The sequence below is a fragment of the Pyxicephalus adspersus genome, chromosome 4, assembly GCF_032062135.1.
Source record: "Pyxicephalus adspersus chromosome 4, UCB_Pads_2.0, whole genome shotgun sequence".
Lineage (NCBI taxonomy): Eukaryota > Metazoa > Chordata > Amphibia > Anura > Pyxicephalidae > Pyxicephalus > Pyxicephalus adspersus.
Window position 1 is genome coordinate 56,656,600 of NC_092861.1, and position 11,899 is coordinate 56,668,498.

The 11,899-nt window shown below is 38.5% G+C and overlaps 1 long non-coding RNA gene across 2 annotated transcripts; it reads right to left on the reverse strand.

Annotated features, from left to right (window-relative positions):
- Nucleotides 1-1,982: 1,982 nt before the first annotated feature.
- LOC140330047 (uncharacterized) lies at nt 1,983-5,620 on the reverse strand. Of its 2 annotated transcripts, XR_011920588.1 has the most exons (4): nt 4,735-5,620; nt 4,553-4,627; nt 3,807-3,988; nt 1,983-2,775 (listed from the first exon to the last, which is right to left on the reverse strand). It is a non-coding gene; the product is annotated as an uncharacterized lncRNA (long non-coding RNA). The 2 variants fall into 2 exon arrangements; XR_011920587.1 differs by having other exon boundaries at nt 4,553-5,620.
- Between the last annotated feature and the right edge of the window lie 6,279 nt (nt 5,621-11,899).

Consider the following 11,899-nt stretch of genomic DNA (forward strand, 5'->3'; position numbering starts at 1 on the left):
TTTCTAGACCGTTTAAATAAAAGTCCTTTGGTTGTGCCGCAAACCAGCTCTCAGCAGCATCTTTGACGTAAGAAATGTCCTCAAAACGTTGCTCCTTAAGATGTTTCTTCAAATTCGGGAACAGATAACAGTTCGAAGGGGTCAGGTCAGGTGAGTAGGGGGGATGGTGGACCAATTGGAAAGCCAGGGTGTTCAATTTGGCAGCTACAATGTTGGACGTGTGCGCAGGTGCATTGTCCTGCAAAAAAAGGATCCCTTTGGTCAACTTTCCATGGCATTTTGTCTTAATTACTTCAGCTGGTCCAGGAGGTTAGCATAATACTGTCCGGTGATACTAGAGCTCTGAGGTAGGTAGTACACCAACAGAATACCGTCTTTGTCCCGGACGAACGCCATGAATTTTTAGCCGATTTCCGGGTTAGGCCGCGGGGACCTACTGTGGCGCCATTCCTTTGACTGTTTCTTGGTTTCAGGATCATGGATGTGGAGCCAGGTTTCATCCTCAGTCATTAACCTAGCCAAAAAGTCCTGTGCAGCTTCAAAATGGGCCAAAACGGCTTTGAATGCTTCAACTCGTTCCTTCTGATCACTGTTCAAACATTTCGGCACCCACTTCGCCTAAAGCTTGCGCATGTCTAGGATAGTGGTGATAACAAACCCAACACGCTCCTGTGACATGTCAAGTATGTGGGCTATCTTTTTTGCGGTTATTCGCCAGTCAACAATAATCAACTCATGGACAGCATCGCAGGTTGCCGGGTCAGTTGAGGTTGGGGGGCACCCACTGCAGGGCTCATCTTCAATGGTGAAATGCCCAGTCTTGAAACGAGATATCCAGGTTTTGACAGTGCTGTAGGAAGGACACTTCTCTCCCAGTGTTTGTGACATCTCACAACAGCAATGGAGAAACAAAAATTTCATGACAACCCGTAACTCCAACGACGTGAAACTTGCTTTTGCCTCTGCCATCACAGCTTCGCACTAAAAGAAAAAAAAGTTTTAAGAATCGGAAAGACCTGATATTTGCACAGTTACATACTAAGATATTAGTCATATGCAAAGCCAGGAACTTCCCAGCACCTGCTGGTATGGAAGTTGGAGTAAACCTCCAGAAATAATCTGTAGGTTTGGGCCACTAAGAGCCATTTGCTATAATGTCCAAGTATGCCCAGCATATTTTTCATATTATGGCATCCTTATATAGCAAAAGGAGCCCCTTTAGTGTTGTGATGTTCCTACGCCACTCGCTCACCAACTGTTCCCTCTTTATCTCATCTTCCTCCTTGTTTAGAGCCTTCTACCATCTTTATTGGCCACATTGGGGTACAAATCCTGCACTTGTGCCCCAGGGTTACTTTGACTTGGTACAGAAACAAGACTGTTCATTATAAAAAGAGAGACTTTACAGTGTGGTTACCACTTTACAACCACATATAGCTGTTGACAAATGATTGACACCCATCCATTAAAGCCACCTCTGAATGGTCTCAGACACTTGTAAGGTAGGCAGATTAGACAATAGTGATGGCCTGTGCATATACACTCAAAGCAGTTCCACCCCATGCAGATCAATCAATAGTGAACTATGAAAATACAAAATCTTGCTTGGGACTTCTGTTTTCTGACCTACATTAAAAAATATGGGTTAGCCTCGCTGTTGGCAAAAAAGAAGGTACCTTATGCATGTTCTCAATGCTAGACATAAAGAAGTGTACTGAGCCATTGTCTACACGGTGTCTTCAGCATGATGCAGTGGTAGAACATACCTACTATACCTGGTCATTTTATTAATAAGGACCTTATGGTTAGCTCCCATGGAAGTTTTTGAAACAGAAATTGATATTAATCTTTACCTGTAAAAATGTATACTGGCTATTACTTTTATTTTAAAAACAAAACACCCACAGAATCCTGTTTTTCTATTTTCAATTATAACTGTTGTTTAATAAATAAAAAAACAAGTATGAATTCAAGATTGCAGATTTTGTGAAAGCTAAGCCTTTTTATTTTTTTTACAACACTGTAATTACCAGGCCACTTGGCCTAGAAAGAAGGTTTCCACTCTGTAGAACCAGTTCTCCTTTCTTGTTCTTTTATTCCAAATGGCTCCTTAAAGTCTAACGTCCTCTTGATACATGTTCGGTGGCTGCGGCTAATGTAGTGCTTTTCCTAAAGTCTAATGTGGGAGCTAATCAAATGGAATAATATTTTTTTTTACACTGATATGTGCAAGAGGAAAGTGAATCTTGATACTGCTGTCCAGCTTGAAGCAGAACAACAATGTGGTATTTAAAAAACAAAGCTCTCACAAAAGTGAAATTTTGTAATCAATTTATTTTATTTCCAATTTTAGGCTCTTGCTGTGATTTGCTATACCTTTCCAAAAATGTTACTATTGCTTCTTTGGAACGTAGAATCATTTTATACACTGTTGTTATAGAAAATTCATATCTGCATATATTTTGTTTTCCTGGGTTCCTCTTTCCCTGTTCATCAACATGTTAATAAAACAGTGGTTGTGATGTAGTTATATAATGTGGAGACCCTTGATCTGCACACTTTGTGCTGATGATTTACTGTAATAAAATGTCTTTGTTGGTGTCTGTGATCTCACATGGGAGATTCTCTCTTTGTATTTTGTCCTTTGTCACTGGGACTGAAGGTGAGGCAAAACCAGCATTTTTGAATTGCCAGTAGAATGAATATAGAAATGAAATGTTCCATTGAAGACATCATCTTAGAGGATTTCCCTTATGTACATTCATTTTGTTGTTTCTGAGGAAGAGAAAGAAAATCTTCTCAATGTGATACAGGCAGCAGACAAAACATGAGAATGATTTCTACCATCCCCTAATCTATAATAAACTAAAATGAAATTATCGAGTAGTTGAAAGGCTCATCAGTTCTGTACTGGCAAATTAATCAGTTGACTAACTACTAGATTTACAATGAGCTCAATAAATGACAAACTTAACAGACATAAAACAAAATTGTTTAAATATATTTTCTTTGTGGAGCCCAATAACTTTTGCCTAATGTGGAAAAATGATAGCACTTAGGTCTTAGTTGGTGTTCATGAGACCACAGGTTTAGGTGACTGGCTCCATTGATAGAGTGTTACAAGTGTTACATGATGACATTGATGCTAAATTGTCTCAATACTTTTGCCATCAGTTGAAAATGGTTTTGTCTTAATCTGACTTTGTGTTGCCTTTGTTTACTTTTCACATATATCTAAGAAAATTGAAGAAAACTTTGCTTGGCTTACGTGGTAGGCGTTGAATGGAAAATGTCATGGGGCTTATAAGCAGTTTACAAATGCATGTGAACCAAATAGTTTGTTACGGATCACAGTGCAAGCTGTGCTGTGTTATGGCAAAGAATAATATGCAAGCTTAGTCTAAGCATTTGCAGCATTTGCATGGTACTTAAATGTGATTGGGTTAGGATTATAGTAGGAATACGTTCACTAATTGCACAGCACAGAGCAAAGTTGGTATTTTATAAATCCATGATATTATTATCCCCCCTCCTGCTTTCCTGCTGAAAAAGGTGCAGTGCCTTGGCCTTAGTTTTCTTTTACTTTTGCGCATAAAAATTTTTAAAGCCCATTTATTTCATGGCAGTCCAGTATCCTTTTTGTCTTTTCAGCCTACATCATACGCACAATCAAATCTTCCATTTTTGTAAAGTATAAACTTGAGTCAAGTAAATAAAAGGATATGTGCTAGCAAAACAGCAACAAACTATGATACCCATTATTGTCCATAGGTAACTCTCAGAGCTGCTTATTTCTTGGTTCATACCTTAAGGGGGAGATAAGGAAATGAAGACTTCTCTCCCTTCCTCTCTTCATCCTGAAGGCTGTAGTGGATGGCCCGGGCTTCCACAGGACCCAGGTGGTTTCAGGACATGCAACTTTATGATGACAGCAAGGATCAAGCTGAAGACACAACTAATGGTAACAGATTCAGCAGGTACAGCAGAGCTGGGGTTCAGTGAAAGGAGTCAATCACATCAGAAAAAAAGTGACAGAGAAATGAGTTTATTAATATTCATTCTGGGATGAGGATTACCATTGAACATAATTCACACAGAACAAATAAATAAGATCTAAAAATGTACCTAATTATGTATTTTTATGTTTATTTTAGAATCGTAGTTTGAAAATGTTTAGTGCACACCCAAGAAAACCACATACTGTCTAAATAATGGATAAAAATACCCTTCTACTGTGTACATTAGTAAGAAAATATTGAAAATGTGTCTCCACAAACATTTACTTAATTTTTATTATAAAAAACTGTCTTTAGCGGCATCTTCAATCTGCACTAATACATGGCAGGTCTACCTGCAGAGTGGGGCTGCTGTTGCCATAATTTCCCTGTTTTATAAAGAGAATTTTATAATACACGCTGTCTTCCATATCATTAACAAGCCCACAGGATGTTATTGTCTATGAAAGTCAAAACCCCCAGAATCATGAAATACATTTATAAGGTTATGTAAAACCCAGAAATAATTGCACTACAGGAAAAAACAGGTAGATTACCAAAACCCAGCAGACACGTTCCCATGTAAGAACACACGATGTAGAACATGCACAAACATAATCTGTAACATGTATCTGAAACCAAATAAATACACCAGTCACAAAAGAGAAACTTTGCATCAGCAAGAAATGCCACCTGCTTAAAATTAACCACTTCGTCTTTTCGCGACCAGTATATTTACATTGTCTGACACTTCCTTTAAGCTTCAGTGGCATGAACATTGCACCGTAACCACAAACTTGAATGTCAGTCAGTGTCTCTTGCTTGAATGACCATTGCCACAGCCAACTGCAATGATCAATCAGACAAACTTTGTAAATAGTTTACAAAGCTTCAGTTGCAGAGCCAGTCAGCCATTTAATCCTCATATTAAAGGAAAGTATTTTTGCTTGAAATATATATTATTATCTCATTCCCAACAACCTTTTCACAGTGGTTAATTTAAGTCCTTCCATAAAGTTCTAAAAAATAATACTGGTTTTATTGTGCTAAAAAACAAAAACCCTGCAGTTTTGCTTTTTGGGTCTTCTTTGGCAGGTAGCCTGGGATCACCTGAAGCGCAAATTGACACCGGGTATTCCCAAGGGCACCTCACAGGCTTAATTGGCCTTGGAGGCCATCAAGCTCTTTGCTGCAAGGTATCAGCAGGTCACAGCTCTCTGGGTCACAACACCTGAGGAAGAAGGGCAGAAAGGAGACAGTTGGACATAAGTAGGTGAGACCATGGTGAGAATGGGTCAGAACTGGTGGCAGGAAGATGTAGCTCAGGGTCCAGGCAAATGGTCGGAGCAGAATGGCAATAGTATACAGCTACCATTACTGCTGAGGCTAAAATAGCCTCTGGCCCTTTAAGGAGCTCCTCCTTCCTGGGCTACATCAGTATACACATGTCTTCCACACATGTGAGTGCAGGGAGTGCAGCTGTGTGTGCCCCCCATATGTGTCAAGCCGTGACAGAGGTTGGCCATTGAACCAGACGGCTTGGTATGGAAGGCGGGCACAGGAAACCATGGAATGGTATGGTGGGAAGCATTGCAGGTACTGACAAGTATTATGACATTATCAGTGCACTAAACCTTTGAAATTATTAGGGAATTCAATGCCTAAATGGACCTTCACCTCTTTTACAGGAAATACAATACAGTAACAAAATAAATGGTAAAATGTGTCGTGACTTTGTGGTCTTTACATCAAACCCTCCAGTGACATGTATTAGATCTCAAACATGCAAGGAAGATGATCTAGCTGCATATTATGTATTTATTGTTTTCATGGTGATAGCAACAAAATCTTCCAATACTTAGGCACATAGCCCTGCAGCCTACTGGGATGTGTGATGTGAAAAATCCCAGTCTCTGTAGACTTAGGGCCGATTAGGTTTACATCATTCTCACCTAAAAAAAAAAACAAGATAGCAGAAGGGTAAAAAAAAAAAAAAAAAGGCAAATAGCAAAATAAAAAAGCAAAAGTAATAATGTAAGAGGGAGTAAAGAAGAAAAATGAGGCTTTAAAAAGTGGTGGTCTGTTTTAATATAACACCTTTAATTAGGCTTCTTTATATTAACCCAGAGCAGTTTCTTTAAACTTATAAACTTTACAAAAAATTTTTTTATAATTACACAGACAGAAATTCTAACCCTTCCCTATTATTATTATTATTATTATTTTTATTAATAAATAGGATTTTTATAGCGCCAACATATTACGCAGCACTGTACATTAAATAGGGGTTGCAAATGACAGACAGATACAGACAGGAGGAGGAGAGGATCCTTCCCTGAAGAGCTTACATTCTAGGAGGTGGTAGATCATCTCTTGATTGTAAACTCTTCTGGAGAGGGTCTTCTCCTCCATCTGTGTCATTGTTTGTATCTATCAGTTGCTACCCCTATATAATGTCAAACACTGTGTAATATGTTGGCACTCTAAAAAAATACAGTTTAACAATATTAATAAAAACAAATACACTTTGTGCATGTACAATTTATAAACAAAATCATATCAAGGGACATGGAGTTGAAGTAAAACAGCAGCCGTTTGGCTCAGTACACCCTTTCAGACCCAACAGTTGAGGAAACTTGGCAAGGGTTGGTAACACCTGCCATAATTCCTCCCTTACTCTTCCCTTAACATCCATGTGAACTTGACCTAATAATGATTTTATATTCCTTACCAGTACAGAATGTTATTCTACATAAGTGGTATCATTGCAATTGCAGCAATAGAAATGGTAAAAATGTTAGACAATTTAAAAAATGTGGAAATGGGTGCCAAGTTGGCTGTCACGTGCCTGTCCCTTAGATGTTTAGGTCTTCTATTAGTTTATGGGCTTTTGATTATGTTATGACATATGACAATTATGATTATGACAAGTTAGTTGTGACTGTTTGCAATCCTACAATAGTGATGACCACAAGCAGACAGACCAAAAGCTAACCTTTGATATGTAGGGACAATACTTTAGCCTTACAAGACTTGTTTCTAACAATGTTGTTCAGATTTTTTTTTCTTTATAAATGCATCTCCCTGAGCAATTCTATAGATATACAAATCATTCAGCACTAAAATACTTCTCCAAACAGGTGCAATTCCAGTGAACTGGTCCTTGTTTATGGCTCATACATTGCTGTGCTATTGTGCTATGTTCAGCTTCTTTAAAATGTACAGTATGTCAAGCCAACACATTTGGCTTAGTTCATGAACAGTTTTTTACTGCTTTACAAAGGTTTTTCATTATTTTTTTACAAGTGATGACGAAGAAGTTGTTGACTACTCTGAGTCTGTTTGCAGGCAGATAGTCCCGAAATTGCATGCAGAAAGATGTGGGGATATTGAGGGCACACTATGGCACAAAAAATTAAAAAATAGCAGAGGAATGTAAATGTGCCAAGTTTGTTATTATCACTATTCTGAGATTTATTAAATTTCCACTTACAATTTGAATATTTTTATTTACTACAAAGGTGCTGCTATCCTTTATTGTGGAGATGTTTAAAACTGTATAGGGTCACATTTCTGTAACATGCTTGTCACGGTGGTAGTAGAATTTGAGTTCCCATAATACAATTTTTTATTTACTTGCAGTCTTGCATTCTGTAGCCGAGTGTCGAAAACAGCTGAAATTCAGTGGAAAATGCAGTCTTTAAGCTCTAGGCAACAGCAGAAAGTTTGTGTCCGCCATGGTAACCTGATTTTCAAATGTTATCCAACAGGAAGCTTTGATTCTGGCTCAGGATGAAAGCAAGTGCAGAAAATACATTTATCATCCATTACTCTGTCATTTTATATACCGAATGCTCTACATTTTAGTTGTTCAGTTTTAAACCAAGTACCTGGATACTCTAGCAACCACTTGGCATTCAGCAATGCAATTTTGATCCCATTTGGGTTCTCTTTTCTTTAGGAAAGCATTTATGGTCGTCTGTTTTGATATATGGTTAAGCACATACACAATAATACACTTTAAACCAGCCGGGGTTTAAACAGAACATAGAAATCTTTCTTCCCCTGTTGCTTTCTATTGCTCCAGCTTTCCAACCCACTACAGATGATTCTAGGCTGACAAAAACCTGACTCTGGTATCTTGGTACCCAGCATGCAGCTCTCTGTGTGCAGTCTGCAGTGTCCCAGGCTTTCTTTTGGCATGTCAAATTTTTCACATACTCTGACAAAAGAGTGAAAGAGTTCCAAAACAAACTCTAACTGACCCATCCAGCTGATTGTATTGTAAAGTAATTAGTTCTCAAAGATCCTTTAGGTCTATAACTAAGACTCTGTAGAAGTGGTGGTCAACTTAACATTTTAAAGTGGCTGCACAATAGGGGCACGTTTTTTGTGCATTCAAAATGCATGGACTGTAATGTACCTTGATGCATCATATTTCAGACTATTAAAATGATATAGACCTGAATGGTACAGGAGCAGATCCTCCAATCTTGTAGGTAAACAACAGTCTGCTTCTGATCTCACTGCCTTTGTAATCAACCCCTTACCTATCTTTTATGAAATCCATTTAAAAGAGTTTCCAAACTAAGCCCAGGAGACTTCAATCACAGAAATACTTAGGAGAAGGGTGTTTACATTATTATCCAGTATTTATATAGTGCTGGCATATTACACAGTGCCTTATAAAGCCCATAGCCATATCACTAAATGTCCCTCAAAATGGCTCACAATCTAACGTCCCTACCATAGTCATTTGTCATTTATACAGTCTGAGGTCAATTTTGAGCGGAAGCCAATTAGCCTAACTGCATGTTTCTGAGATGTGGGAGGAAACCAGAGTACCCAAAGAAAATCCATGCAAACATGGGGGGCACATACTTCTTGCAGACAATGTCCTGGTATCCACTGAAATCACATTGGAGGGCCTGCATGGGGTGTGCATGTGCTTGTGCAGGACAATGTTATCCTTTGCAGATCTAAGGGACTCTTATTCACACCAATTGCTTGGGATGGATGATAAATGACTGTTACTGTGAGCCAGAATTAAGACTGACAGTACATACACTTGTCTGATGACAGATGGTATTTACTGAAAAGGGGCAGAAGCTTGGCAGTACTAACACTAGTGATCAATTTATAAAACAGCTGTATAACTTTGCCAAAGCTATACTGCAAAGCCCAGCACATTTATTAAGCACAGCAGTGTACTTCTAGACTTCGAAGCAAGTGGAGCACAATTAAAATAAATGAAGAACAAAATGCCTGAAGGAGTAAAACAGGTTTTTGTGACCTGCAAAGTCATTAGACCAGCCTGTGCTCTAATATCAGAGTTCTGCGTTAAGTAAAGAGCTGTCTGCAGGTTCCACGTCATGACAAGCACAGTGTGGAATAACCTTTTGGTGTCCAGATGACAGTGATGTAGGCTCTCCACTATAAATAGTGTCCTCGGACTGTGTATGAAATATGTGGAGGCAAGTTGGCTGGCTCACTGCTGTGGTATTAAAGAAATGATGATGAAAGCAATTAAAGTATGGCTTGTATGACATGACACTTTCGTACATCTGTCCCGTTCATGGTGTTTTGTATAGCAACCAGGAACAGGAGATGCTGAAGTTAAAATAGGCCCTTCTGGAGTTCATATGTAACACAAATACCAAGTAACTCCAGCAATATAGACATAACAGCAACAACAAAAACAGAATTCAATGAATTAGAATCCTGTACAATCATTGAAGTTTTTTCTGCACATGCAGGGATTTGTACGTTTATAAGTGGAATAAAAACATTGGTGTGGAAGCCCCTTTTAATCTGCAGCAACTCTAGGGCTTTATTAACTTGACTTTATCCTCAAAAAGGTTTCCAAGCAGAAAAAATAATTGAAACCAAATCCTTAATAGATAACAGAAGGAAGCGGAGGGACTGGAAGAATGGCTTTGTTTGAGTGCTAGGACCGGGCCTTATGATATAGGCTTAGCTTGCTGTGGGATTCCCAGTGTATGTATTTCCTGGAAACTTTCCTCAAAGAAATAGTATTAACGCCTCCGGGACTCAGCAGCCGTTAATAGGATCACTTGTAAGCTTATTTCTGGTGTACAGGGGAGGGGGCAAAGCTAAAATTTTGGTTATCATTCAGATCCTAGAAACCCAGGCTGATTTCTCCCCTCCCTACTAACAGGCATTTTTATTGGTGAAATGAAGAGAGACAGGACCTGAGTACTTGCTCTTCTTCTAGAGGTTAATGACCCAGTTAGCAGCTCTTGGCTGCATTTCCCGACATTTTGCAGACATCAAGGCCGTGTCTGCCTGCCAAGTACATCCTGTTCCCTGGAGCTTATCCAAACCCTCTCCTATTACTGTGTAATGCGACAAAAAGAGGAGGAGGGCTAGGGACCAGCCAGAGACAGAAAGAGAAGAGCGCCCAAAGCCAAGCCTTTAGCTGCCAACACTACCTGCACAGACCTTCTGTACATGATGGGTTAAAGAGCTAGAACACAGGAATCCAGGCACTAGAAAATACATAGAACATCTCATTATTCTTAGAAACAGGGCAAGTGTCTGTAAGCCAAGAGGGTCACACAAACACAAGAAGGACTACCACACTGCAACCGTGACACTGATCCCATATCAAGATCAAATTAATCTGCTCAAAAGAGCTTTGTTTAATAAAGTGCGGCAATGAGCTATTATGTGCTTTAACACATGGCAACCAACGACAGATCAACTTTCATCGGGTTATACGCAATCTGATATGCGATTTTAACTTTGCATTGCTTCGCATCGCTACTCTTTGCATTTACACACCTGTGAACATGTCATGTTTGAATTTACATCATGCATGCTAGGAGAATTTGTATACTGCCGGTATTCTGATGAAATGGCCTACCAGATGTCTTATTTCCAGTGCTAAAATCCCATCCTGCTGTCTAACCATAACCCCTCACTACCTGGTTCCTAAACCTAAACTGGTCCTTCCACTAAAATGAAAGGTCTGCATACATTTAGCTGCCCTCTTCCCCAAAACTCTAGAATGTAGAACTAATGAAGGAAGCTACAATTACCCTTACCCTCGATTTATCAAAAAGTATATATTTTTTTACAACCAATTATATATATATAAATATATATATCTATATCTATAAACAGTCAAGGAGGAAAAATTATGCAAAATATGCAAGAAAATAAAAAGACATGCACAGAGAGCATCGCACCCCAATTCATGAAATATAGTCATAACTATTAGTGAGGGTTAGTAAGTCACAATGAATTATAGCAGGTGCTATTTTTAAATGGAAGTCAGCAATGGGAACCCTGTTTATTTCTAATGACAGGTTAACTTTAAATTTTGCAGCAGGATTGTAAATGTACACAGTCAGGGATTTGTGTATTAACTTATATTTTATAAATAAAATAAAAAAAAGGATGAAAGCATTCTTCTATTAATGAGATTATTCCTATTCAATTGCAAATAGTATTTTTGATGTTATGTATTAGTATTCATACAAGAAATATAACCAAAATATTGTTGTACTTTAGTAATTGTGCATCAGAAATGTCATATGAATGAACCACTAGAGGGCACCACAGACAAGGTAAATTGGAATAAGTTACAGGTCATGAAACATTACAAGCTCACACATTACATCTGTGTAGGTGTATCTGAGATTCAGGATTACACTTTACAACCTATAAAGCCTGTTTAATATTCATATACAATACTACTGTAGCTGTGACTGCACAGAATGGTCTTTGATATGCGGACATCATGGATAAATGAAATCTCTTTTCTGAGTAATGATTCCTTGGACATTCTTTATGATAGCTCTGCTCTACTCTTCTTCCAGCATGGATCCATCCTCATATGTGTAGTCACACATCAGTTGCACTTGCTGCTGGTTTAGTAA